Genomic DNA, 7828 nt, shown 5'->3' with positions numbered 1-7828 from the left:
TTAGTTTTTGGAAATTAATTTTGTCGTTTACTATTCTCTACTTATCCAATCCACCGTATACTGACATAATCATCATAAAAACAACATCGTCGGAGATCCTTTTATTGTTAAATTTGCGATTAAATTGCAAAGATAGGCAATATCTTCGAATACCTTTGAGCGATATTGTCTTTTCATTTTAATATCGATACAAGCTAAAATCTGATCCATCGTTATACAAAGTTTTCTTTGCGAAAGTCGATGATCGGTACGAATATATCACGAAAGTGATAACTTTTACGCTTCAAGCTTCCATAAAGTGTAATTAATAATACCATTCCAAGCGACAAATTACTTTTTTATCGACTTCTATAACCAACGGAATTTGTGTGACGATCTTTGAATTTTTGTTATTAGTATCTATGTATACCTTTGATACATAATCGAAAATGGAACGAATATTTCAAAACGGTTTCTATAATTCATTAATTATATAATATATGTGTATTATACACTCGATATATTATTTTCCGTTGTTTTCATGTTTCAAAGGATTAAATCTGACGCTTTCATTTTCCTGGTAAACCGAAGATTTTTGTAATCTAGAAGTAATATTTGGTGGTTTCGGAGAACTGATAGCGAACGCACACATATCGCATTAATATACCGCCATGCGCAAGTTTTCGATGCATAAAGGACATAGATGAGGCACAAGGGAGGGGGAAATATTAATGCCAGGGATTAATGCTCTAAACATTCCGTTAATCGTCGTTAGCCATTCGCCGGCCGAATAATAGGAGGATCAACATTGCCGATAGTGTACATTGGCCCATATCGGTGAAATACGTGCTGCTATAATATGTACACGGCTACAGTGGCTGCTGGCATATACATATATGTTGCGATACAGTTTCAATCCCATTGCAACCGACTGCATTCATATATCTGTTCCTTTCTCTTTATTTCGATATCGCAAGCTTCAATCCTGCATTGATAACGCGAGCAATTATCCTGATTTATGATTTATACATATAAAGGTTATATTAATTGGACAAAGTCATTGATATTTGATGAATTATAAATATCTCGCGATAATTAGGATGGTATTATAGCCTAGTAAGCAACTAGCATATTACATTTTACAAGAAAGTTTCCATTTATGCGTGTTGTTTTCGATAGCTTATAATCGCCAATTTTTGTAATTGAGAAGCTCTTTAAAAAAAGAAGCTCATTGAATGAAACACGAGTCGGATTAGCCGCCACTTTCCAAGGATTAAACTTTGGTACGGAAAAATCATCTTTTTACAAGTGATCTGTTAAAAAATATTCCTCAAAGAGTGAAATCGAAAATTTGTTTTATTGTCATATTCTATTAATGGAGGTAACTTGGAATAGCTATTTCATTTCGCTCTATTTGATAAGCTTTAGATCACAGTGAACCAACTGGAGCAGGGGCGAAAAGGGTGTTTGATTAATTTAGTTGAGGATTTAGAAATCTTGTACGCAGTCGCCCATTGCTTTTCCACGTGATAAGTCATGAGCAACGAGGAAATATTGATTGATGAGTTACGTGTCCGTTAGATGAGCAATTTCGAGGAATGATCTGGACCATGGCCCTTTTAGTACACGTCGAACGAATGTTGATGTAGGCGATGGTTCGCGGTGAACAGGCCATGTATTCGAGAGTATGGAATAGAGTGACGAAGGGCTAGCCGCATGTTACATAGATTCGCGACTACATACATACTACATACATGCATTTATACGTTCATCGGTGCATATTTGCCGCAGAAATTTCATACGGTAACGTAGTCATACTAGCTGTACGCTTTAAATCATCGTACTTTGTTTGAATGAAATGCTATCTCATGAAATTAGATTTTTTTACTCGGTCAAAATTTATATAAACAAATTATTATGCGTATTTAACTTTTCTCGTACATGGTACTTTAAGGGGGTTAGGTTGACATGGTACTTTAAGGGCGTAACGTTGACGGTACATCGGCTATACTTTTGGTCGCATTTTGTATAATAAATATTCTGTGGTAAATTTATGAAAAAATCGTGAAACAAACTTGGAAAAAATCTAAACCACGTTTAACTCCATAGGAATAACCAGGGCGATGTTGAAGTAAGAAATACGATGTTTTTAGTCGAAACTGACCTCGTATAACGTTGAAACACGCACACAGAGTGGAGATTCTTTGTGTTACGTATGCATCAAAGAGTGGCACTGGAGCATCCGTGGCCTCTTTTGCACACACAGAGACTTGAGCCTGGATGTGTTACATAAGCGGAGAGAGGCGGTCGAAGAGTGCCGTTTCATCGACGCGCCACTGTGACGATCGTCACAGCACCCAGCACCGGTCCATCAAACCCATTTCCACCGTACTATTACACCAATCAGCATCGCTTCTGTCGTGTTGCACCGACCAGGAATTCTATCGTGAATTCCTATTCGACGGAGCTGAAAAATTTCTCCCATTAGTTACACGTACGTTATCATCGAAGGTCCAAAATCGTCCAATTTTCAGAGAAACTTGGTCAACATCTTCGACCTTTGTTATTTTATTTACTTTTAAATTGCTCAGTTTCCAGGGAGCATGCGAATCGTAGTGTTAAACGATCGGAGGATCTAACGGAAGAAGACTAAATGCCCACGATAATATAATAAATCTATAAATTTTCAGGAAAGCAAATATTAAGGAAAATAATCTTCTCTTAATTAGGTACTGAAATGGCAATTACATGTTATCAAATTTCAGTTTCAAAACTCATTTTATTGCAACACTTATACTTGGACTTAATTTTAAATATTACGCTACTACATGTGTTTCGTAACTAAGAAATACATACTTTTCACATAGTTATTAAAAAGAAAAATTGTCTTGTCGTTAGATGAAAATAAGCCAAACGAATATTCGTATGTAACAATGCGAATCAGAAGTATAAGCCACGATTGGTCAGACTGGAATTAGAAATACACATAGTTCGTTTTTAATTTGATGCGTTGTATCAGATTGTTATGCAATTGTACGCCTGCCATTGCGACGTGTTGATTTAACAGAAAAGGCGATATTACGCATTAACAAGATGTTGCGTTAAAACACCTTAGACATTTATGAGCCGATGGATATGTAAGCGGCTTGTGCGTTATGTAAGAACGCGTTCAAAGTATCATCCAGATTTCAAAGATGTTATAGCCCGTGAAATCACTCTTGATATTTTAGTACTAATGAGAACGAATATTACGTAATCCTTTTTCGGCAATAAAATCATTTTTGAGTGATCGCTTCTAATTAAATAACTGGCCATTAAAATTCGCCTACGTGTCTTGAAATCCAATCTGTTTATTTGAAACGAAACAGAGAAGAACACGTATTAAGGTAAAAAATAATTGCGAACGATGGTCGTTTCATTTTTATCGATTCGTTGGGATGAGTCCAAGTGAGTCGATTGGTTTTCCTAGCGCTAGTATTTACTTGGTTAATAAATGAGAATATTACTGGAAAGAATATAGTGCGATAATTTTTCTTGAAAAATTAGCAAGATTCGTTCCCATCGAAGAAACTTGCGAAGAAAACGGGACTAAAACTGACAGCAAAGTGCTACGAAAATGCCAGCACTCTTGAATAGTTAAAGTCCATGCCTTCGCACAGCTGATCCATTCGGCAATCAATTTCACGAACGGCCAATTTCTCGCGCCGAAGTCTTCATCCGCCATCGGTTCCTCAATTACGCAAAATGGCAGACAGTTCCAAGATGATAAATTATAGCGAACGCGACGTTGCCTGGAATCTGATCGATTTTTACCGGCCTCGAGCATAAGCTCTCAAGTTGGACCAATGAAATATATAATAGATTTTCCAAGAATTTTGTTATCCTTGTTGTTTTCGTAGTAGAGAACTAGGCTTAAATAAGAGAACTTAAAGGCTTCTACGTGCAAAAAGAAGAATTTTTATTTTTTCTTCGATTATCACTTTTTTCTCATATCATCCATTACCATAGATTCGTCAATTTTTCCTCGCTCGAACAAAGTAAATTTCACTGTTCTTGGTTGATGTAATTATTAGTTGTAACGCGTTTCAAAGTTCTTTAGAGAATCTTGTCTTTTCTCGCAGACCGCTGCAAAACTATTCGTCCTAACTGGTAGCCAAGCCAGGGCAATCCGTTAAAAAAGAGTTGAAGGGGAAGAAAAGGTACGAAGTAATCCATCTGCTCATCTTCCAGTAATTAAAACTTATAATTCGCGGGAACCCTCGGTTCGTCGCTTCCGCAGCGGCATAGCACGCCGGCCAGGCAACCCTTGTCTTATCTTTCTTCTGCTACTTCCACTTGCTCTTCGTCAGCGTCTTCATTTTCATCTTCCTCCCCCTGGTGTGGCTCGCCCTCGCCTCGTATGGCCTCCTGCATATTTCATACTTTGTACCGCAATTACTTTATCGCGCTTCCATGGATTTTGGTTGCCGTTGGACGGAGGGTGTTAGAACAGAGCCGAGGGAATACTTATCTTCCTGTCGACACTGCGGTCCAAATATATTCAAAATACTTCTTCCGGTGTTCATTCGGCTCGCCCGAGGAGATCGTTCAACGTTACTGGGTATTCTGATTGATTCATTAATTTTTCCGGACCGTAATATTGCCAAGTTTATTAAACCGAACGCGTGCTGGTCTTTGTTAATGCTTTACCGAGGAAAAGTGGTTTATGAACGTCTACTCGCGAAAAGATGGTAGGGAAAGGTAGGGTTATAAAACAGTTTTATCATCGAGTAAAGCTACCCATATTAAACATTTAAATTCTAAAATATCAGTATCGGTCTAAATTCATTCTAAAATTTTGGTAAATAGCATCTATAAAATAAGCCTATACTTTCAGTGGAAATTGAATTAATCCTTATGTTCTTGTTACACGGAGAGAAATTACAATGTTAGAACCTCAAAGAAATTGAAGCAAAATTCGAGCGGAATATAGGGCATATATTTTTGAAATCATAGTTCATTTTCACGGGAGAACACTGTGTACTCGAGTCGATGAAATTTATCGTTAAAGCAGAGCGACAGTTTTTTTCGAACGAAGAGGCGAACGCACCGTGAAACGTTCCTTGAATTTCCGCATGCTATCGTAGCTGTTTCCACAAAAGGAGCACAGTAGAGTACTGAGTTTTTCTCTTCCGCGCATATTCGCGCACATATCTAGCTGGTCTGAAAAAAAAGGTGACCGTGGAGTTCCCTTCGCGTGGAACGATGAAACAAGTCAGAATAAGGAAGAAATATAAGTTTTAGCGCTGCACGCTGGAGAAGACTAAGAAAGAAGGGAAGGAAGTTGACATGGAAGGAATGAGAAAGGAACAAGATAGAAATAAAGAAAAGAAAGGGCAAAGGAAACGCGGAATAGAAAAGTAGAAAACTGGAATATATTTTCTTGCTCTCTTGGCAAGTCAACGATATTAAAGAAGAAGAAAAAGACGAAAAGTGACCCGGTCGAAACTAGGCGACAAATTCCAAAACGCGTGTTCTCTCTATGTTATTGCCTTCTGATGGGATCCAAGTTGGATACGTGTATACTTGTATGCGAATTTCTTTGAGCTTCTTCTGGTACATCATTTTTGTTTTCCAGCCACCAATTTAGAAGTATCAGATCGAAGAAAGGCGCGTGTTTTAATTACCAAACGAAATACGTGACAAATGACAATTATTATTAAATTTTGCAAAAATTAAAGTTGTAAAATTCATTTTACTAAAACACCTTTTACTACAATTTTACTTTGAACGTTGATTCCTATAAATTAATTCCTGTAAGTTTAACATTTTAAATTAAATCAATTTAGAATATATGTGTGACGTATACTAGTTTTCCACTGAGCTTGTCGATTGTTCTTTGGGACAGGTTTCACATTTCGATCCATCGTTTTTTTTTTCCTATAGGAAGGAAAATTTCGACGCTTTTGATGCTTTAATAATTCAAACGTTCCGAGAAGTTGCAAGTTTCTTAAGAACCAGATAATAAGAGATTTCGTTTCTATGTTTCTAACGTTGAATTTTACAACATGTTCTTCCTTTCCTTCGCTGAAAGAAAACAACCAGTTTTTTTATACGGCTTTCTTTAAACGATGTGACACAATTGCCTAACAGTGGCAAGACTTCTTCCTTCTTGCATACTTTGCTACATGTTTCAGGATTTATTTTTAATACGTACCGCTCGTAAACAAGTAGCCATAAAAAGAACAGCGTGTGAGCCTAGTGTCTAAGCGTGGAAAGTCTCACCTGCTAAATGAAACGTCGTATAGTCGCGTAAGAACTTATACCTCTGCTCATTGAACAACGAATTTAACATATCTCGGAAAAAAACTAGAATCATTTGAAATTCGTTCTTCTTTCGTTACCTCTACTAGTCAAATATTCAACATTGTAATTAAATTGCTATAATATTTAATGAAACTTCAATTCCTTTTGTGTAGATTTCTTTTATTTCTAGATGTAAATTAAATATCTGCCGTATATAACTACTCTTCCCCTCCCTCTCAGTCCTTCCGTTCCAGATTTTATTTTGCCTAATTATTTTTAACTAAAATTAATTACGATAGAAATGATGTATCTGTAAATTCAGAAATACATCTTTTTAATTTTTTTAATTTTAAATAATTCTTATTTAATATTAAATAAAAATCTATTTTGGAACATGAAACATGGGTGTTATTTTACTATTCTCCGTTTCGTATTAAACATAGTGGTTTCGTGAGATAGAGGAAAGAAGGAAAATTATAGAAAGGTGACTGCATATGCAATTTAGCATCTACTAAAGAACCATTCGTTGTATGCGCATACGGATCTATCTGGTAAGAGGAAACAGTGTCGCAGATGGCTGATCCACTCAATTTCAGATTCATGGATGCTAGACTGAAAAATGGTGTCTACCCCTTCGTTCTGACTCTCTTCCCCTCCCATTGGCGATTTGCTCTTTTTCCACTTTGTCTCTCTACATCTTTTTGTCTCTCTGCGTTCTTTTGCATATCCTTTCGGGGGATCTGTTCTGACTCACCCATTCTTCTCGTTTGAATAATTATCTTCCCTCGATGATTTTGCTTTATTATTAAGTTACCATATCGTATATGGAAATTTTAATCGATAGGATTCCAAAATCGATAGCTTTGCTTTTGCCTTCGTTTGTTTTGCCCTTCCTTCATTTCCGCGATTAAAGAAAAATGTATACTTATTTATTTAAAAGAGAATTTTGTCTAATAAAAAAAATAAGGAAAACTCTGCGTATAAAGAACTGTTTTCGTGGTCTTGATTAAAAATCAACGAAATAAAGCAATCAAGCCATCTAAATACTACAACTAAGAAAACACGAAAAAAAAAAGAAGTTAAAAATAGAAATTGTTTTACCGAAATGGACGAGAACAGTTAAAATGGAAGATTGTTTTCGAAACAGGATCTTTCTTGGTTCGATCAAGTATATTTCTCTCTACGTTCGATTCGATTTGTCTCTTCCTTTTTCTCCCTAGTCTTCTCTTCGTCGTGAGACTTTCTTCCCGTGGGGTGAGCGGGAAAAGACACGTCTAAAATATAATAAACCCCAGCAACGTTACGACATATGGGCTCAGCCGTCCCTGTAAATACCCGAGTATGGATTTTGAATATTTTACAGGTCGCATAGGTGGGCGCACGTGCTCCGGCACGTCTACATTTCAGATTGTGTACCTCTATAGGGTGTTACGCACAGGAACACCATCAAAACAAAGATAAATTTCCTACTCTTTCCTATTTTCCTATTTTTAATTTTAAAGCTTTCGGTGAATTTTATTCGTAGAATTCTCATAGAATTTTTCGGACTTTTTCAGTCAAACAT

The sequence above is a fragment of the Bombus pyrosoma genome, linkage group LG14, assembly GCF_014825855.1.
Source record: "Bombus pyrosoma isolate SC7728 linkage group LG14, ASM1482585v1, whole genome shotgun sequence".
Lineage (NCBI taxonomy): Eukaryota > Metazoa > Arthropoda > Insecta > Hymenoptera > Apidae > Bombus > Bombus pyrosoma.
This window is presented reverse-complemented; position numbering follows the sequence as displayed.